Source organism: Taudactylus pleione, unplaced genomic scaffold (genome assembly GCF_031769625.1).
Source record: "Taudactylus pleione unplaced genomic scaffold, aTauple2 ptg000674l, whole genome shotgun sequence".
Taxonomy (NCBI): domain Eukaryota; kingdom Metazoa; phylum Chordata; class Amphibia; order Anura; family Myobatrachidae; genus Taudactylus; species Taudactylus pleione.
Window position 1 is genome coordinate 95088 of NW_028285076.1, and position 22655 is coordinate 117742.

Consider the following 22655-nt stretch of genomic DNA (forward strand, 5'->3'; position numbering starts at 1 on the left):
GACAGACCAAAGTGCGGTTGGCCTGTGCACACAGACAAGACAATTAATGAGCAGCTGATACTGCACACATGCAGACAGTTAATTACAGAACACATTTGATGAGCACACAGACAGGATTAAATTCAGTGTCTCAATAGCAACTAAAACTATTTGCTAACCGCAGATCCTAACAGTCTCTCCTTCAATTCTATTCGACCATGTGGACTGTCAGTCTACACATGTGCATGACAATTTCATCCGGTGGGGCCCCATGCGATGCCTGCAAGGCTTTGCCAAGGTTAGAAAGGGAACAATGGGTACCAATTGCCTGCTAAAAGGGACTACATCGCTCACACCATCTAAAGATGGCAAAAACGGTGCTGTAACAAACAAGGATAATCATTGCCGTTTGTTGTATACAAAAAACTACTACATTAACCCCTTTAGCGTGCATTAAAGGGATTATGCTTTGTAGAAATCAGGCCCATATTGTGTTTACGTAGTTGTGCTCACCCGCTGTACCATGTGAAATTGTATTATATATAATTTATAACTATATATTCCATAGAACAAAAAAACCCTTACGGTTTCACATGTCCCATTAAGGCTGCTTAGAAATGATCTGAAAATTCACAAAACCTACTGAATTTGTGCCACACACTTCAAAAAGCAATGAAATTACGATCATTAAGGCTGACGCCTTAATGGACATGTTCCTTGCGTAATACAGATATGGTATGCCATGACACCATGTGGTTAACTGCAGATTCAGGGGATAAATGTAGTGGTCCCTCGTATTCAGCACAGCCAGCACTGGGCTCTGAGCTGGTCCTGGTTCTGGAAATACTGGGGGGGGGGGGGAGAAATGCGTAGAGTCCCTCCAGTATTTACCAGAACCAGCACCGGACTCTTGCTAGTGGGGGGGGGGGGGGGGTATTGCCACAGCATCACCCCTGACTACTAGTCACCCCAGGCTGGGGATCCCTGGGGAGTTGGGGACCCCCCCAATAAAGGGTTCAGGCCCAGGCTAATAGCCCAGTGCTATCCCCAGCATCCCTGGGCAGTGGGTGCTGGGTTTATTATGTAAAGTGTGGTGCATATGAAAATATAAATATTAGCTTATGCAGTAGTACTACAGGTCCCAGCAGGCATCCCCACAAACTGGTACTTGGGAGAACCACCATAACCAGCAGGTGGGGCATTGAGGGCCCACTGGTACCTATACTGCCCCTGCAAAAGAAATATTAAAATAAATCAGACTGTTTTAATATTTTATTTTCCCGCATCTTCACCTGGGGGGCGGCAGCCTTTAAGCTCTTTATCAAAGCTGCTGCTTTCCCCAGGACTTCCACGTAGTCTTCACCTGGAGCACGGTGGCCTTTAAGCTCTTTTCCACAGCCGCCGCCCATCCAGGGCTTCTGCGGCATCCTCTTTCTTCAGCTGGTCTTTTCTCCAGCTCCCCGGCTGATGTACTGAGTGGATGGCGCCTCACACTAACTGTATATAAGCCAGCTGGGGGGGGTGGGGCGATGACATTGTGAGCCATGATTGGCTCGCAGTGGCCATCTTTGAATTTCAAAAATGGCGCTAAGATGCCATTTTTGAAAAGGGCACGCTCAGTTCTCACCATTGAAGTCAATGGTGAGAACAGCTCATTGGCTGAAAGATGGAAGGCTCGCCTCCCTCAGCCAATGAACGCTCCGCACCGGGATTTCTGAACTGAAATCCCGGGCAGAGCTGTCATTTGGGTAGTATTGTTCTCTAAGAACACTACTAATGTGTGTGAGGGTCCGGGTATCTGTTTGTTTTTTGCCAAGACCCTGGATTGCCTGAAGAGGACAGATCCATTGCATAGGAGGAGGTGGGTATGGATTTTTTTATTACAGGTACTCCATTGAATTACCTACTGGAGTAGAGGACAGCTTGGCTTCAGGGATACATAGGTGAGTATGTGAGATAGTGTGTGCATGTGTGAGTACGTGTGTGTGCGCGCATGTATGTTTTAATAAACTTTTACTTTTCTACAGTGCGTGTGTTTTTTTAATATTGCTTTTGCTGTGGAACTACAGATACCAGCAAGACTCTAATGCCCCGCATACTGATACTTGTGGTTCTCCAAGTACCAGCATACGGGGGAGGCTTGCTGGGAACTGTAGTTCCACAGCAAAAGACAATATTTGAATTCTTTCATATGCACCACACTTAAACCAGGCACCCACCACCCATTGGTGCTGGGGATAGCCCTGGACTATCAGCCTGGGGTGCCCTGGAGATGGGGACCCCTTGATTGGGGGGGTCCCCAGCTCTCCAGGGATCCCCGGCCTGGGCTGACTAGTGGTCAGGGGTGATGCTGCGGCTGGGGGGCCCAGTGAAAGGGCTCCCCTGGCTGTGGCATCATCCCCCTGCTAGAAAAAGAGTCTGGTTCTGGCAAATACAGGGGGACCCTACGCATTTTTCCCCCCAGAACCAAAACCGGCTCAGAGCCCAGTGCTGGCTGCGCTGAATACGGGGAACCCCTATGTCATTTGTCCCCTGTATTTAGCACAACCTGTACTGGGACTCCGGTGCTGGTTGTTTTATGAGGGGCAGGGCCAAGCCCCTTTTTTTTTTTTTTTTTTTTTTTAAAACACAGAAGCAGGTATCATGGATCTTCCAGGTCCGAGCCTGCATCTGTGTGCTTCTACCTCCTCTGGGACCTAACGCCTGCCACCCGCACTGCTGCCGCTAAGACCCGCTACCGTCCAGGGGTCCTGGTCCCAGCTAATGTCCGCTACCCTCCGGCGCCTTTCCCGGGGTTCCGCTGCAGCTAAGGCCAGCTTCCTTCCCCCAAGCCTACCACTGCTAAAACCCGCAAATGACGGCCATCTTTGTGCACCCAAGTGAAGCCTCGGTGATTACACCTGCAGGAGGCTCCTACTGCGGCTGCACAACAAGTTGAAAAGTCCTCTCTTCAATGGTGCATTCTTGAGGTAATAGTTTAAAATCTAACTTTCTAATTTACCTGAACCACAAAATCACATACCCTGGCACAATAACTACCTAATAAAACAAACCCCCAAAGTCTCAATTCGCCCCCTACCCTGAGTTATGCCTTCCCAAAAATCCCCCATAGACTATAGCAGAAAAGTGGTCCTAATTGAGAATGTCAGAAAAACGTGACAGTTGGAACTTTAGATTACTCCCAAATTTTTTATGTTTATGCCCTGATATTTGGCATGCTCCGAACAATTCTACCCATCCGTGCCAAATTTCAGCTCGGTACCTCTATTAGCTTTTGAGGTGTATACCCTTAAACACCATGACCCCCTCCGGAATTTTCTATGGGAGAATTGCAGTGTTTTTTTTCACACAGCCTTAATATAACGGCACAACTGTGCTCTTCTAATTTATATACAGTGCCTTGCTAAAGTATTCACTCCCCTTGGCTTTTACCTTTATTGTTCCATTACAACCTATAATTTATTTATTTTTTTAATCTGAATTTTATGTGATGGATCTGCACAAAATAGTCTAATTTGGTGAAGTGAAATGAGAAAAATTAATATATATATATATATATATAAAAAAGAATCTTTATAAATAATATTCTGAAAATTGGCATGTGTATATGTAAATCACCCCCTTTGCTATGAAGCCCCTCAAAAGTTCTGGTGCAACCAATTACCTTCAGAAGTCACATCATTAGTGAAATGAAGTCCACCTGTGTGAAATCTAAGTGTCACATGATCTGCGGGTATAAACACCTTTTCTGAAAGGCCCCAGACGCTGCAACACCACTAAGCAAGAGGCATCACACCATGAAGACCAAGGAGCTCTCCAAACAAGTCAGGGACAAAGTTGTTGAGAAGTACAATTCTGGGTTGGGTTTAAAAAAAAAAAAAAAAACAAATCTTTGATGATCCCCCAGAGCACCATCAAATCCATCATCATCAAATGGAAAGAACATGGTACCACATCAAACCTGCCAAGAGAGGGCCGCCAACCAAAACTCACAGACCAGGCAAGGAGGGCATTAATCAGAGAGGCAGCACAGAGACCAAAAGGTAACCCTGAAGGAGCTGCAGAGTTCCACAGCAGAGACTGGTTTATCTGTGCATGTGACCACAATAAGCCATACACTCCATAGAGCTGGGCTTTATGGAAGAGTAGCCAGAAAAAAGCCATTACTTCGTGTAATCTTATTTTTATCACTATTTGAGTTTGCCAAAAGGTATGTGGGCGACTCCCCAAATGTATGGAGGAAGGTGCTCTGGTCAGAGGAGACTAAAATTGAAGGAAAACGCAACATCTGGCGCAAACCCAACACATCCCATCACCCCAAGAACACCATCCCCATAGTGAAACATGGTGGTGGCAGCATCATGCTGTGGGGATGTTTTTCAGCAGCAGGGACTGGGAAACTGATTTGAGTCGAGGGAAAGATGGATTGTGCTATATACAGGGATATTCTTGAGCAAAACCTGTTTCAGTCTGCCTGTGATTTGAGACTGGGATGGAGGTTCAGCTTCCAGCAGGAGAATGACCCGAAGCATACAGCTAAAGCAACACTCGAGTGGTTTAAGGGGAAACATTTAAATGTGTTGGAATGGCCTAGTCAAAGCCCAGATCTCAATCCAATTGAGAATCTGTGGTCAGACTTGAAGATTGCTGTTCACAAGCGGAAACCATCCAACATGAAGGAGCTGGAGCAGTTCTGCCTTGAGGAATAGGCCAAAATCCCAGGGGCAAGATGTGGCAACCTCATAGAGACTTATCCAAAGCGACTTGCAGCTGTAATTGCCGCAAAAGGTGGCTCGACAAAATACTGAGTTTAGGGTGGTGAATAGTTATGTACGCTGAAGTTTTCTGTTATGTTGTCCTAAATTTTGTTTGATTCACACCTTCAAACAATCCATTTTAATTCCAGGTTGTGAGGCAACAAAACATGAAAAATGCAAAGGGGGGGTGAATACGTTTGCAAGGCGCTATATATACATACACACACTATATAAAAGCAAAAATTTGTCCCTCTTTCTATACAAATCCACAGTTTACAAGCCACGAATGTCAAATTTTTACGAGCGTATTAAAACATGGCGTAGGCAACAAAAAAAAAAAAAAAATTAAAATGTATTTGTTAATTTTTAATCAATGAAAAACCACAATTTTTTCATAGCATTCGCCCTCTACAGGTCAGGTACAGAATTACAAAAGGATTTAGCTTATCTACTATTTTTTCTTTTCTATCTTCTCTACTATATCAAAGCAAAAAGTTTGTCCTTCTGTACTTCTGTCTTTCTATACAAATCTATAGTTTTCAAGCAAAAATTGTGACATTTTACATACCAGCGTATTAAAACATGGCGGAGGCAACTAAAAATTTTTTAAATCGAAATTACTGTTCATTTTTAATTAATTTAAAACAACAATTTTTGCTGGATAGTCATTGTGGGGCCTCACGGCATATAAGTAGGGCCTCTGAGCAAACATTGTGTGTTGTCATATTAAATGTTTATTATTGAAGAGAGCTTTAGCAGGCTTTGCCAGAATTCTCAGCTCTCTGACTATACCAATTTACGCAATAACATTTTTTTTTCTTTCTTCCAACTGTGTCAAAATGATGACTTTGCAAGAACCCTGCTGTACTGTGAGCTGCCAAAATATTACACATGGAATACTTCTCCCAAAGTTTTTCTGCGCAGAAAACAGGGAGTCGCTGTAGATGGTCATCCTGGTATCAGAGCAACAGAAGCTCTTTGCCGTGTTTACACTCTATATCCTACAAATTTTGAATGCTTCTATCTCCGAAGTTTGCTTTACACCGTTACAGGTCCTACTTCTTTTGTATACCTTAGGACTGTTGATGGGGAAGTTTGTCACACCTTTCTTGAGGCCTGCCTAAGGCGAGGTCGGTTGGAGGATGATGTATAAACAAACATTCTTAAAATCCTGGGCAACGCCGGGTACTCCAGCTATAGCTAGATAGGATATCTATCTCTCAATCTATCACTAGCGGCCACTTTATTAGCCCTTAGTGTTGTAGTGCCATGGACCAAGAGCTATGCAGGGAGAGCATGGCCAATTGTGGCTGCAAGCCACTGCTGACTGGTAAGCATGAGTCTTGGGACCTTTTATGTTCAATTGCTAATTGTCTGTTATGTGCCGGTGTATCCAGGCCTATGCTCATGTATGCTGAAGTGTAGTGTCTGTTGCTATTACAGACACTGCCTTACTGAGTACCTGCCTGTCTTGTCCTCATTACTACACCTTGTGGCCTGTATGGGGTACTGCACTGCTGTCTCGCAGTGCAAATGCCAGATGCCTCAGGCATGGTAAAAGATCTGACGATGCTCGCTATACATTAGTACAGTTGGCGAACCAGAAAAACTGCAGAAATATTAAGGACCCTGTAACTTGCTGTGCAAAAGCTGTTGTGTGTGTACTGAAAAAAAAAAAAAAAAGTTACTTTCCTTTTTTTTTTTTTAGTACTAAGGTGCTTTAGACATATCAAAATGCTGATTAGTATGCTCATCAGCTAGTGTTCATGCTGTGTAATTAAGTTCCTGTTTGAACAGAGCGCACATACTGAGGTTTAAATAAGCACTATATTGCTTAAAGAGATAAAAACATTTATTATCCTGTGTTCTGTTTAACCCCTGCATTGCTGAAAGAGAAAAATAGTAGTGTTTTCTTTTTCTGTGTTAAACATGAACAGTTGCTTTGCTGAAGGAAAGATATATTTGTGTAAACTGGCTTGTCATCACTCTTATATAAAAGCCGCTAAGTACTTACATACACCTCCCACTGTAAAAATGGAGGAAATGTTTTCACTACAGTCAATTTGTTGGCCTCTCTCCAAAAGACAGATGAACAAATGTTGCAGCTGGTGACCAGTCAAGTGGCACAACAGCTACTACAGGGCATCTAAAGAAAATGTCTACTTCAGATTACTCAGAGGCGTATTTGTTGATATTTGAAAGGGTGGCACAGTGCTTAAAATGGCCAGCAGATACTTGGGCTGATAGACTTGTCCCCTGTTTCTCGAGTGAGGCTCAGAAAGCCTATGCCGATTTGTCCTTTGCTGATGGAGAAATATGACCTAGTCAAAAGTGCTATTCTGGCCAGGTCAGTTCTCACTTCGGGGAAAGTGCAGCGCTTCCACGAATGGTCCCTATTACCAGGGGTGCCAATTCGGAACCAGGTTTCAGAACTCACCAGACAGGGGCAAAGCTGGCTCCAGCCAGAAGACCAAACTGCCACTCAGATTCTCAGATTGTAGAGAGAGTGATTGTTGACCAGTGTATAATAACCCTAGGGCAGAATATGCAGCTCTGGGTCATACACGCGGGGGGTGCGAGCCCCGAGCAGGCTCTCACTTCTGGCTCCAAGTGTCCGGCCCTTCGCCCGGCTGGTGCGCAACGCGCTCCGGGGACATTGGCAGGAGGGGAGTTTGACTGGGGCGGTACACCTGGCAAAACGTAACGCAGGTGTCCTAAGGCGAGCTCAGGGAGGACAGAAACCTCCCATGGAGCAGAAGGGCAGGGAGACTGCTCATGTGCCGCATGTGGCCGTCATTCTGCTATGGCTTAAGGGGCAGGATATTTTAGCAGCGTGCTGTCCCAGACTGGTTTCGATCCTGGGACCCTTCTATCACTGGTATACTTGCCTTATGTGAGCCATTTGAGCTCCATCTGAACCCGCTTTTTCGAAGAGGGAATGAAAACTACGACCTCAGTGCTGTGAGCTAGTAATGCCAACCACTACACTGGCAGTGCGTCACTTCTTCTTGTATGTGCTGTATAGATGCACATATACATACCTTCTAAAGGTTAGCACAGAAGGCTGGTGAGAACTGGAAGGTTTTAAAACCAGCCTATAAAATTTAGTATATGTGCTGGCACATATATGCATGAGAAGAGTATGGCCCCTCTTTAAGGCGAGCCAATGTGAGGCATAAGCCTGGGGATGGGATGCAATAACAGGATTTTGGTACTTACCGATAAATCCCTTTCTCCGATTCCACTAGGGGACACTGGAGGACTGCAACACAGTGGGGTATAGACTGTGCTGAGTGGAGCTGGCACTTAAAATTTAAATGAAGTGTGACTAGCTCCTTCCCTCTATACCCCCCTATAGGCCAGTATTAGAACCGTGCCCGAGGGGAGGTGATAGAAAAGATTGACAGAGGAGGAGGCGAAAGTACACAAAACTGAAAGTTGAAAACAAGGAAAACAGACATGTTTGTCGTCTCATTTCATTCTAACATCCTAGACAACAAACATGTCGCCAACAGGCATAACAGGTGTGGCAGGAAGAACAGCTCCGGGTGGGCGTCCAGTGTCCCCTGTGGAATCGGAGAAAGGGATTTATCGGTAATTACCAAAATCCTGTTTTCTCCTTCATCCACTAGGGGACACTGGATGACTTCAAGACAGTGGGGACGTCCGAGAGCTCCCATCACGGGTGGGAAAGCGCTGAGAACCCTGCAAGACAGACCATATTTCGCTGCAGAGGTCGCAAAGGTGTCAAATCTGGTAAAACCGAACAAAAGTATGCCGGCCCGACCAAGTAGCTGCCCGGCATAGAGATTCCATAGAAATGCCTCGAGCAGCCACCCACGAGGCACCCACTGAGCTAGTGGAATGTGCAGTAATGGAAAATGGAGGATCTCTAGACGAGGCCATATACGCCTGTCGAATGGTCAGACGAATCCATCGAGCCAGTGTGTTTGGAAGCTGGCCAACCCGGACGAGCAGCATCATACAAAACAGTATCTATCTTGCGAACGGCTGCCGTCCTGTCTACATATATGCGAAGAGCTCTAACCACATCCAATGATCTAGAAGAAGGAGAAAACTGGAAGAACCGGAACTACAATAGGTTGATTGATGTGAAAGCCGAAACCACCTTAGGCAGAAAATCCATTCTGGTGCATAGCTCAGCTCTATCCTCATGAAATACCAAATATGGTGGACGATATGATAAAATGATAAAGCTCCTAGTTCAGACACCTCCTGGCGGAAGCTAGAGCCAGCAGAAGTATCACCTGCCATGAAAGATATTTCAATTCCACCGACTCCAAAGGCTCGAACAGTGTAGACTGCAAGAAAGACAGGATGAAGTCCAAGTCCCATGGAGCTGTAGGGGCAACAAAGGGTGGTTGCAATCTAACCACAGCCTGCAGAAAAGTCTGTACATCCGGTAATAAGGCCAATTTATTTTGGAAGATAAACAGAGCGCTGAAATTTGTACCTTCAGAGATCCCAACCGAGGGCCCGCTGAAAGACCTGCTTGCAGAAAAAGCAGAAATCTGGGAAGACAACTCCATAGGAGGCAAAACTACGTTCACACCAGGATACATATCCTTCCAAACACGATGGTAATGCTTGGAAGTAACTTCTTTCCTGGCTCTAAGCATCATAGGAATCACCTTGGGAGTATCCCTTTACGTCTCAAGATGGCCCTTTCAACAACCACACCATCAAACGTAGCTGCTTTAAGTTTGGACTGGACTAACCCTGTAGGAGTAGATCCTCTGAGTGGTAAGGCCACAGATTGCCTACCAACAGGAGCTGAATGTTGGAGTACCAAGCTCTGCGAGGCCAGTCCGGAGCCATCATCAGGACCTTGCCTGTTCCCTCTTGATGCGTTGAAGGATTCGAGGGAGAAGGGGAAATGGATGAAACAGATAAAGGAGTTGGAACCGCCATGGTGTTGACAGTGCATCCACAGCCACTGGTTGTGGATCCCTTGTTTGAGAGCAGTAAAGGGGCAGTTGATGGTTCTGCCTGGATGCCATGAGGTCGACCTGCGGAAGACCCCACTGTTGGACCAGCTGCTGAAACACCTGTGGATGTAGAGCCCATTCTCTTGAATGTACATCCTGACGACTGAGGTAATCTTCCTCCCAATTTTCAACGCCCGGTATGAAGATTGCTGAAATCAACCTTGTGTAGCTTTCCGCCCAGATAAGAATCCGGCTGACTTCCTTCATGGCTGCATGACTTCTGGTGCCTCCTTGTTTGTTTATGTATGCCACTGCTGTGGCATTGTTGGACTGGACCCTGACTACGCGGCCCCTCAGAAGGTGACCTGCTGTATGTAATGCGTAGAAAACTGCTCTTAATTCCAATATGTTGATTGAAGACTCGATTCCTGTGCTGTCCAGCGTCCCTGGAAGTGATGCTCTAGAATTACTGCCCCCCACTCTGACCCGCATCAGTGGTAAGAAGTGTCCAATCCCACTCTCCGAATCTCTTTCCCTCCGTAAGGTGAACTGAGTTTAACCACCACAGTAGGGTTGGGTTGTAACCTGACTCTTGTGAAATAAACAGGTGGGATCCCGACCATTGTGATAGGAGATCTAGCTGAAAAGGTCTGGAGTGAAAACGACCGTACGGAACAGCCTCGAGGCTGCCACCATCTTCCCCAGAATTCGGATACATGCATGAACCGAAACCTGCCGATGTCGAAGGACCAACCTCACCATCTCCTGAATGGAAGTTATCTTGTTCTGGGGAAGGAACACATTGAGACACTGTCCATGATTATTCCTCGAAACCTGCAATCTGTGTCAGTTGCAGATGTGACTTGGGAAAATTCAGGATTCATCCATGACGAATGAGGAGGTTGTGCATCACGGTCATGTCCTGTAATAGTTGATCTTTGGAATTCGCCTTCAGCATTGGGTCGTCCAGGTATGGAATAATAGTGATCCCTTGTTTCCAAAGGAGACTCATCATCACAGCCAATAACCTTTGTGAATACCTGTGGGGCCAAAGGGCAAGGCCTGTAACTGGAAATGTGAATTACCGAACTGCGAATCTCAAGAAAGCCTGGTGACGTGGCCAAATGGGAATGTGCAGGTAGGCGTCCTTGATATCTAGGAGATACCATGAACTCGCCCTCCTCCAAGCCTGCAATTACCAACTGAAGAGACTCCATCTTGAACTTGAAAATACGTAAATATGGATTGAGATCCTTTTAGTTTAGAATGGGTCTGACCGAGCCGTCCGGCTTCGGAATGACAAAGACTGGAGTAAAATCCTTTCCTTCTGATGACTGGGGACTTGGATTACCACTTTCATGGACAGAAGCCTGTCTATTGCTTTCTGTAAGACCACACCTCTGTCGTTGGAAACTGGCAAACCTGTGGTAAAAAAACGATTCGGGGGTTGAAGTTGGAAATCGAGCTTCTAGCCCAAATTATTAGATCTCGGACCCAAGCGTCTGCACAGGTTTCCGTCCAGACATCGCTGAAGTCCCGAAGATGTGCTCCCACTCTGGGGTCCCTGAGGTGAGAGGGAAGCCCGTCATGCACTGGTTTTAGAAGTGGACTTAACCTCCTGTAGACTCAAGCCTGTGGTAGCTGCGGTTCTACCTCAACCTGAAATTGCCAGAGCTGAAGTCTGGAGGCAATAGAACAAACATCCTTAGATGTTTCACCAAGGTAAGCCACAGATTCGTTCTGCTAACGGAATTAGGTCCTCCATTGGCAGCTGATCTCTCATTCGGTCCGCCAATTGCTTAGCCCAAATTTTGATATCCTTGTTAGTCCAGCAGCTAACTATCGCTGGACGAAGAGTCACCCCTGCAGCGGTGTAAATGGACTTAAGAGTGCTCTCCAGTCTCCGATCAGACATGTCTTTTTAAAGATGTGACTCCAGGAGCGTAGTCTTTTTTGACAGTCGCGATAAAGATGAATCTACTGTAGGGGGGAGTTTCACAAGACTTTCTATTCTCTGCTGGAAAGGGGTAAAAGATAATAAGCGCCAGGACATCTGAAACTTTTTATCTGGATGTTCCCAGGCTGTCGTTAGAAGGGAATCCAGCTCTTCCGATATAGGGAAGAGCCGTAGCTTGTCTTTGTTTCTTAAGAAAGAAAGACTGTTTTGCAGGACCCGAGTTCCTCTTCCTGTATTTGCAATACCTGTCGTATTGCAGCAATCAATGCTTCTATTCCCTCAGATACTGGTTCAGGCTCCAGAAGCTCTTTAGGAATCTGGGTCATACTCCCCCTCTTCTAATTCCGGCATATCCTCCTCCTCTGGGTCATGCCAATGGAGGACTGAGGGTAACAATCTCTTTTTAGAGACCTGCGGAGCGGACGCCATTGTCATGGCTTTGGAAATCCCCTCCATAGAAACAGCTAGGGATCTCGCCCATGCTGGTTCCTCTGTAGACAGCTGATCTGTAAGCCTCTGTCTCTGCGAGAAGCCTCCAGTTCAGTCGAGAGAGAGGACATAACCGATGTAACCTGCGTCCAAGACGGTGGTTCTGACATCTCTGCAGATTGTTGATCCGTATAACAGTCACACAATCTGGAGGTAGATGACTGTCCCTGTGTAAATTTGACTCCACACTTTTTGCAGGTAAATAGCTTTTGCAAAGCCTTAGACCTGCCAGTCATGCTACATACAGACCCCACACAAACCACAAGAGGTTAAGTTACAGGGTCCAGTCATGCTACATACAGACCCCACACAAACCACAAGAGGTTAAGTTACAGGGTAAGAAAAAAGTATACTGGGGTACAGAGAGTTTGGAGACAGCCACACTTGCCTACAACAGCACTCCTAGCAGTGCCAGAACAGCAGGCAAAGGATTAATAATTATTATGCTCTCTCTCTACATCAGCCTAAACCCCTGCTGTAATACATACAGGTCCGTGTAGGCTGTCCAGTGCTGCCTCTCCCTGTAATGGCCGCCAGCAGTGAAACGCTGGGGCTGATGGGAGGCAGGAGTAGGAAGTCGGAGCTAAGCTCCGCCCCCCGCATTCTAGCGCAGTTTTGTAAATGGGCGCTATACCCAGTATAACTGTATAAGTATATATACTGCCTCTGCAGTATTCTGCTGAGCCGCCTAATGCCGGGAAAACACCGGCTACCCTGCTAATCAGAGAGCCGGAGTACACAGGAAGCCGCCTAATATAGCCATAAGCTGGCTGCCCTGCTAATCAGGGAGCCAGCTGTACTGACAGACGCGCTGGTGGCTGCGCTGCAGTCGGCGCGTCTCTGGTTTGTGAAGCCACTAATCAAGGAGCCAGCTCTACTGACAAGTCGCTCTGGTGACTGTGCCGCTGGCACGGTTCTGGGGCTGCCTATGTAGCAATAAGCTGGCTGCCCTGCTAACCAGGGAGCCCAGCTGTACTCACAGTCAGGCTGGTGGTGGCGGCTTCCTGCTGCTGCCGGTGGGCATGTGGCCCCCATCTGAAGACTGAGGTCTCAAGTGTTGGGGACCCCAGGCTAAGTGCATGCACTTGCGAGTGGGTCCGCTCCGGCGGCATCCCGCATAGCAGACAGGCAGTTGCAGCTGCCTGTCTGTCCTCAGAGATGATAGGAATTCTTTTTTTTTTTTTAAACTATCCTAGCCCTAAGAGCAGGAGAGATCTTTTTTGTGACCCGCTCCCACTCGGGCACAAACTAATACTGGCCTATAGGGGGGTATAGAGGGGAGGAGCTAGTCACACTTCATTTAAATTTTAAGTGCCAGCTCCACTCAGCACAGTCTATACCCCACTGTGTTGCAGTCCTCCAGTGTCCCCTAGTGGATGAAGGATAAAATCTGCTAACCCTGGCTTAAGGGTATGCTATAACCATAAATTCTGGCAGCAGCACCAGAACAGTGGCTATTACTATAGATACTATAAACATTTAGGCAGGGTAGCTAGTGCACCATGAGGTAGCCTCCACAAGCTACGATACCAGACAATTAGATTAAGCTAGGTACCCTTTGTTATAGACCAAGGGGAAACCTGACAGGGGGGTAATACACTGCGCTGCAAAATGGTGGGACAGTGTCCCGTCAGCACAGCACTTCAGCGGTGCTTTTGCAGGAGGCTGGTCCACACTGCACTTTGTTCTGGAGGCCCCTTCGCAGGGGGACTGACGCACTACAGAGTATGTCTGCGCTGCAGCACTAACATGTAAACACCTCCAGCAGCTGACTACTCCGCATTAGTGGAGGAAGCCGCGCCGCTGCTGAAGTACTATGTACTGTGGGGTGACACCTCTCAGTTTGTCAGCACAGCCTCTAAGCGCATAGGGACGCGGCGTCTCCTCCTTTGTAATTAGAGGCGGAGAGCTACTGGTACTGTCTGCACATAACTGTTCTGTAAGGGAGTGCAGAGATGGAGAGCCCTTACTAAAATGGCGCCACTGGTGTGCAGGACACGTCAATTAATTCCGACACCCGCTTTTTTAACCACCATCTGTGAGGAATTCGGGGGTGGGGAGGTAGCCGAGGGTCTCTCCTAACAGTGACAGCAACAACATGTCACTGAGCCCAGTGGTTATACTTACAAGCTGTTGTGGCTGGGATGGTGGGCTGAGGGGGCAGCGAGGAAACCCGGACACGAGCCGGTGTCAGCTGTGGCAGGTCCTCGCAGTGTCTGATGACACCATCTGTAAGCCCCCTTCTCAGGGTCACTGGACACAGGCTGCAGTAGCCGTGGCGGTTCCCTCCCAGCTGCTCCCCCGTAGCAGGCAGACTGCCTGTCCTCAATGCTTGTTTATAAAAAAACAAAGAAAAAGATAAATATGAAAAGGCTGGAGACAGCTTAATGTGCTACCAGCTCTCTCAGGCACATTCTCAAAACTGAGGCTGATGGGGCACAGAGAGGGAGGAGCCAGTCACACTTCTAAATTATTTAAAGTGCCAGGCTCTACTCTACCAGCATCTATACCCCACTGTCTTGAACTCCAGTATCCTCTAGTGGATAAGAAGAAATAGCCCTGAATATACAGTACATACACAGATAGATGATTTTAAATCAGGTGGGTACAGGAGAAATATATATACATACTGTATATGTGTGTGCTTAGATATGTACAAATGTCCTATGTTTGCGCTATATTTGACAATATCTGCACACTAAGAATATACACAATAAACAAATTTTTTTTAAAAGTTTAGAACTCTGGTAATAGTAATACACTTTTCTGCAGAAAATCACTTCTAATTGCAAAATACCCAATGTGTTTCGTCAATATTTTGACTTAATCGGGGGTCTTTAGAAAAGAATGTTCAATTAGTTATGGTTAACGAGGGTTCCTTACAAATGCAATGTCCATTAGCATATATTCATAGTGGTAGCCAATATGTATTTACAAAGAAATTCACTCATTTACAATGGTTGTAATTTATACTATATATCCAGAATTTCTTTGCAGTAAATGCATTTTGATGAAGTAGTCAGAAAACCTTAATATACAGTAGCAATTTATCATAACAATATTGCCTATGCAAGATGGGTTTGTTGTAAACGGAGATGGGTTTTTAACATGACCAACATGACAATTCATTTTCTACAGCTTATTTCATAATAAACATTCACCAATATGAAGTTTTGCCTATTAAACTCTTATTGATACTGTCCTGGTGTTTTAGCAGCAACAGAGGATGTACCTACTGTACTGCTTTTATTATCCTGATTACTCCATGTTTCCAACAGCTACAGTCTGGAAATGCACTGACTGGTCATTACCAGGGGCGCAGAGGGGGGGGGGGGGGGGGGGGGGGGGGAAAGAGTGTACAGATTACCCGGGCCCAGGCTTCCTGAGGGGCTCGGCGCCGCTCCCCCCCTCACAGCGTGTGCTGAGCTGCAGTAGGAGACTGCTGTGGCTGCTGCTCAGCAGCCACGAGCAGTCTCCTATGCCTGTGGGGGGGGGGAGCGATCACACTGATCGCACCCCCCCCCTGGCCTTGCACCAGGCTGAGGGGGCTCAGAGCACCCCCCTTCCCCAGCACGAGGCGGCGCTGCAAATTTTTTTTTCCCCTCGGCAAGAGGGCATGGCCATGCCTCCCATGATTAGGCCACACCCCCTATTACCGGGGCCCCCCACAGCTCTTGGCAGGCCTGGTCATTACACCCAGCATACAGGACAACAAGTAGTACTGTGTACATGTCAGCGCATTTAGTGTAAGATTATATATGGTGCAATGTCTGAAAATGCACTGATCATTACACCAAGCATACAGGAAGAGAAGTAGTACTGTGTACATGTCAGCGCATACAGAATAAGATTTATGGGGCAATGTCTGGAAATGCACTGATCATTACACAGAGCATACAGGAGGAGAAGTAGTACTGTGTACGTGTCAGCGCATTCAGAGTAGGTGTGAGCGGGTTCGGATTTCTGAAATCCGAACCCCCCGATCAGAGGCCGATCAGAGTCAGCCTGACTGACTCGGATCTGAAATCGAGGCAAAACGTCATCATCCCGCCTTCCAGGTCTCGCGGGTTTTGGATCCTATATAAAGGTACCCGTGTCGGCGCAGTTTTCTCACTCGGCTGTGGACAGTGAAGAGGGAGGGTGGGAGTTAGGGCTGGCTGTGCTGTGTAGTGTAGTGCTGCTGTTGTCCATAGGGGCTGGCTGGACTGTGTTGTGCAGTCAGTTGTCCATAGGGGCTGTGTCCACTCCAAAGTCCTGTGCAGTGACCCAGTCCTAAAGGGGTGCTGTAGTGTTGTCCAGGGTGTGCACTGTCCATCAGGGGTGCTCCCCCCAAGTGCTAAAAAAAAAAATATATTTTCTGTGTTTGTGGCTGCACTTGCATCAACTATGAAGCAGCGCCAAGCGTGCGCCTGTGTCCCTTTAGTAAAGGGCCGGCTGGCTTGTCTGTTAAAGGGTGCTGTCACCCCCAAAGTACACTCCAAACAAAATAAAAAAATAATTTTCTGTGTTTGTGAATTGTGTGCACTGTAGCTGCACGTGCATCAACAAAGGAGCAGCGCCAAGCGTGCGCCTGTGTCCCATAAGTAAAGGGCCGGTTGGCTCATTTCTTAAAGGGTGCTGTAACCCACAAAGTGCACTACTCTCCAACAAAAATAAAAAATTATTTTCTGTGTTTGTGTGCGCTTTAGCCACACGTATATATCAATATAACATAAATGGAGGACCAAACTTTATCCGATAAAAATAAAATAGGGAAAGATCAAGAACCACTTCCTCCTAGTGCTGTTGCTGGGAGTTGTTCATCATCCCAGAGAGGAAGTAGGAACACCACTACTTTTACTAAACAATTGACCCTCCAACAGTCCCTAGCGAGAAGGATGAAGTACGACAGCAGTCATCCTGAAGCAATACGTACAACTGAGGCCTTGACTGCTATGTTGGTGTTAGACGTGCGTCCGGTATCCGCCATTAGTGCAGTGGGATTTAGACAATTGATGGAGGTAGTGTGTCCCCGGTTCCAAATCCCGTCTAGATTCCACTTCACTAGGCAGGCGATACCGAGACTGTACAGAAACGTCAGAAAAAGTGTCCTCAGTGTCCTGAAAAATGCGGTTGTACCCAATGTCCACTTAACCACGGACATGTGGACAAGTGGAACAGGGCAGACTAAGGACTATATGACTGACAGCCCACTGGGTAAATGTATCACCTTACGCAGCACCAACAGCAGCGTCACCAGTCAGCAGCATCTCAGAAACGCCAGCTCGTTCCAAGGCAGCTACGCTGTGTATCACCGGTTTCAGTAAGAGGCACACCGCCGACAACCTCTTAGAGAAACTGAGGGAAATCATCACCCAGTGGCTACCCCACTTAGACTCTCCTGGGGATTTGTGATATCTGACAACGCCACCAATATTGTGCGGGCATTAAATCTGAGCAAATTCCAGCACGTCCATGTTTTGCTCACACAATAAACTTGGTGGTGCAGAATTTTCTGAAAAGCGACAGGGGGCGTGCAGGAGACGCTTTGGGTGGCCCTAAAAATTTCTGGCCACTTTGGCCATTCAGCGACTGCGTGCGCCTGTGTCATAAGTAAAGGGCCGGCTTGTTTGTCCATTAAAGGGTGCTGTAACCCTCAAAGTGTGCTCCACAAACAATAAAAAAATTCTTCTCTTTGTGAATTGTGTGGGCTGTAGCCGCACCTGCATCCTCAAAGCAGCAGCAACAAGCGTGTGTCTGTCTGTTAAAGGATTACATCGGTGACAGCATCCAAGTAGGCATATCAGACAGTCCGTACCTGTACTGGCAGGAAAAAGAGGAAATTTGGAGACCCCTGTACAAACTAGCTCTATTTTACCTGAGTTGCCCCCCCTCCAGTGTGTACTCTGAAAGAGTGTTTAGTGCAGACGGGAACCTTGTCAGCGAAAGGTTGCTTCCACAAAATGTGGAGAAGAGGTTCATAAAAATGATTTATCAACTCTTCCAGGGAGATCAGCCTCCAGAACGTACAGAGGGACCTGTGGTGGTGGATTCCAGCGGGGACGAATTAATACTCTGAGGATGAGGATGTACACAACACTAAAGAGGATGAGGAATCGGTGAATGAGGAGGATGAGGACGACATCTTGCCTCCGTAGAGCCAGTTTGTGCAGGGACAGATTTGCCAGCTTGTTTTGTGGGGGCCCAAACGAACCAATAATTTCAGCCACAGTCGTGTGGCAGACCCTGGCGCTGAAATGATTGTTTTGTTAAAGTGTGCTTGTCCTGTTTATACAACATAAGGGTGGGTGGGAGGGCCCAAGGACAATTCCATCTTGCACCTCTTTTTTCTTTGCATTATGTACTGTTTGGGCCCTGTTTTTCAAACTGCCATCCTGTCTGCCATTGCAGTGTCACTCCTAGATGGGCCACGTGTTTGTGCAGCCCACTCGTGTCGCTTAGCATAGTCATCCATCTACCTCGGTGCGACCTTTTGGACATAAAAACACTATTGTGAGGTGTTCAGAATAGACTGGAAATTAAGGTTTTAGAGGTGAATAATAGCATAGGAGCAGAAAAACCAACACATTATGTGATTTTAGCGGTTTTAATGCTTTTTAAAAAAAAAAAAAAATACAGATCCAAAACACAAAACCCAGAACCCAAAACACGGAAGGGTGGTTTTGGCAAACCAATCCAGATCCAAAACACGAAAAGTGGCCGGTGCACACCCCTAATACATACACACATCCTTATGATTTTTTTAACTTCTGTATGATATATATATATATATATATATATATATATATATATATATATATATATATATATATATATATAGAAATTGTATCCTTACACATCTCGGATGAAGGCACTCACTTTATAATACTTTTTATTGAGACATAATTCCAAACATTATTTAATCATTCATGTCAGACACCACCTTCATGTGTGTAGACGTTTCGGTCTTATTATAAGACCTGTTTCAAGACTAGTGTGTCGCAATAGGTCACAAATGCAAAAATAGACATCTACAAAACAAACATAAAATCAGTATCACATGACAATGTCTATCTAGCCCCATTCTAAAAATATACATAACTGCCAACATACCATGAGTCAAATAAATGTTGACATATAGCTCATCAATAACCACTTGACGACCAATGGGGAACATCAACTATAAACAATAATAACCATGAAGAGCCTGCTCACGCAGTATAATACTAATGAGCTATATAGAATCAGACATGACTAAAAAGCCATAGCTTAAATAACTCAACATACTAGATAGAAATATACATAGAAAAAAAAAAAATACACCTGTATTACAGTACATATAACAAACTTTGTATATCTATATCAATATATTATAGACTAAACAGTCATCTGAGTCTCCTGATAATTCAAATATATACATATATTCAGACCACCATAGTATATATACCATAGCCAAACTAATGAGATATTAATTAATGACCCCCCATATGCAAACATGCTTACCCGGAGTCTATTACTAATGCCCATAAACGGAGACAACATGACTATGCATAGCTTAAGTATCTAACAAGATGTTTTCCATACCTGCTCCTGCAGACCGTCAGCCGCCAATGAAGCTCACACGTGGAGCGCTAAACCAGTTCCCCAGACCAGAGCGGAAGTATTCATTACTCTCCGCGCTCTCCTAAATACCCCCTAAAAACGCGCCTCTATGTGCGCCGTCATTACCCGGCAGCCGGTCTCCTGACGGAACGTCACTGGACAGGGTGTTAACATCACAAGGTAATCCGGCGGCCATATTTGAAGCCAAAAATCGCGCGAAGTCAGGGCAAATCTTGCTCACACAGCAAAAGAATATAAAACTCGCCAGTATAGTGATGCTAGGATTCAGTTTGATATAAACTTACATAGGAGACAACACTAATATATACATAGAACGGGACCAGACTCATAGTGATCTAAACAGATCATCATCAAAATATGACATATCACTTGATGGTTCAGAAACAAAACAAATGACATACAAATAAGGTGCATAATACAACTAAAAATAAAATCCAATATCCCACAGAGTAAACAATAAAGAAGACCCAATAAATAAAAAAACAAGGAAAAAAAGAAAAAAATTAAAAAAATCAATTAAACTGTAATATATATAAAAAAATATATATATAATATAAATTTTAATAAAATAAATAAGCTATGGCTTTTTAGTCATGTCTGATTCTATATAGCTCATTAGTATTATACTGCATGAGCAGGCTTTTCATGTATATTATTGTTTATAGATTATGTTTCCCAGCTGTTGTCCAGTGGTCATTGATGAGCTATATGTCCACATCTATTTGACTCATGGTATGTTGGCAGTTATGTATATTTTTAGAATGGGGCTAGATAGACATTGTCATGTGATACTGATTTTATTTTGTTTGTTTGTTTGTAGATGTCTATTTTTGCATTTGTGACCTATTGCGACAGACACTAGTCTTGAAAAAGGTCTTATAATAAGACCGAAACGTCGACACACGTGAAGGTGGTGTCTGACATGAACGATTAAATAATGTTTGGAATTATGTCTCAATAAAAAGTATTATTATAAAGTGAGTGCCTTCATCCGAGATGTTGTGTAAGGATACAATTTCTATATGATGGACTATGGTCTTGAAGTGCACCCTGACTAAATTATTGGTTAAAGGTGTTAGTGCAGAACTTTGGAAATATTTATATATATATATATATATATATATATATATGTGTGTGTAATATATATATATATTTTTTACAAAGAATCTACTGCCCGATCACTGTGTCCAGCAGTGATCGGGACAGAGGCAGAGCTTGAGCAGGGAGGAGGACTGGGAGGGAGGAGGTATCAGGTGCCCGACCCAGGGACAGAAGCAGCTGCAGGGATTGGAGGAGGTGGCCAGCTGGCAGGGACACAGAAGCGTCCACCACACTGGGAGGAGGCCGGGACCCTGAAGCCGGCCCCGGGATGGAGGAGCCGATGCGCAGGGAGAAGGAGGTGGCCAGGACACTGAAGCCGCCGCTGACGCCATCGCGCTGGGAGGTGGAGGCCAGACCCGGGATGCAGGAGCCGCCACGCAGGGAGGAGAAGGTGGTGGCCAGGACGCTGAAGCAGCCGCCGCTGACACCACCATGCTGATAGGAGAAGCAGGTCGCAGAAGCCGCTGCTGGCACCACTGCACTGGGAGGAGGTGGCCGGCCCGGGGACGATGGAGCAGCCGTCGTGTCGGGAGAAGGTACACAGTAGAAGGCAGGTGGTAATTGTAAGCAGGAGCAGCCAGATGGTGTGGTGCTGGCTGCTCTTGCTTACAACTACCTACGGAGGAGGGTCACGCAGGCTGCCCGATCACTGCTGGCCACAGTGTTCGGGATTTACTGGAGCCTGCAGACGCGCTGGGAGTGGGGTGCTGCGAGATGCCCGATCACTGTGGCCAGCAGTGATCGGGACACACTGGAGGGGCAGCCACAGTTGCAGAGAGACCAGCAGGTCCCTCTGATGTAAGCGGCTGCTGGAAGATTAGTTTCCCGCAGCCGCCTAGTGGGCACTTCTGACTGGTCGTATCAGATACGACCATGTCAGGGAAAGCCCAGCCTGGTGTAGTCGTATCAGATACGACCATGTCAGGGAAAGCCCAGCCTGGTGTAGTCGTATCTGATACGACCATGCCAGGCAAGTGATTAAAAGCAAAAAAAAATGATAAGTCACAATATTCTGGTCTTTCTCAAACATAATTAACATTGCAGAGCTAAACATGTCACTACTAGTTTGTTGTATAAGTGATTTCTGTTTTAAAATATGAAAAGATTAGACATATTAAACATAACAGATCATATTGAACTAATCACCAAAAATGTATTAGATTTCCCATCACTGATTCCCTCTCTCTCCCAGCCCTTCTTTCCTTGACAGGAACTCAAGCACTCCCAGCCATATCACTACGCCCCTTCTTCTCCTGTGCATGTACTTCCCACACACTTGTGCACATCCCCACCACAGAGAAAAAGTACCACATAAACTGTCATTTAAATACATGAAACATATATGTTTTTTTCTCATAAATTGTACATCCTTTACTTTTACTTCAATATACAACTATACAGAAATGTCATATATAACATTTGTCAATCCACATTTGTCAATCCATGTACACATAATACCTCAGTATATATGTATGTTTATTAATACTGTATTTATGTTAACCCTTAACCAGGGTTACAATTTGGTTAATGGCGTTACCAGCACGGTTATCCAAAGCCCTTTATTGAAAAATGTGGCCCTTGTCTCCTTCAGTAAGATCCTCTCACCATGCTTTTAGTCTTACTAATGCCCTTTTGTATAGAGAGACAAATAGATAGAAAATGATAAATCTGTTATTAAGCTATCCACATAAGACTCCATCTTGTCACAAGATGGTGTGTGCCTTTAAATATTCATAGCTTTAAATGTGTAATATTACAAAGAATAATTTCTGCAGAGCTTTGAGCTGAAGAACCTTGACTTCAGCAGATGTGTTCTACTTC

At 45.7% G+C, this 22655-nt stretch overlaps 1 protein-coding gene across 1 annotated transcript in view; it reads right to left on the bottom strand.

Moving 5' to 3' along the window:
• Positions 1-19832, bottom strand: part of LOC148478152 (syntaxin-7-like) — a 111209-nt gene extending 91377 nt beyond the window's left edge. Inside the window, exon 1 of the mRNA XM_088455856.1 lies at positions 19695-19832. The gene's annotated coding sequence lies outside the window, so the exon portion shown is untranslated. The remainder of the gene's footprint in view (positions 1-19694) is intronic.
• Positions 19833-22655: the final 2823 nt, after the last annotated feature.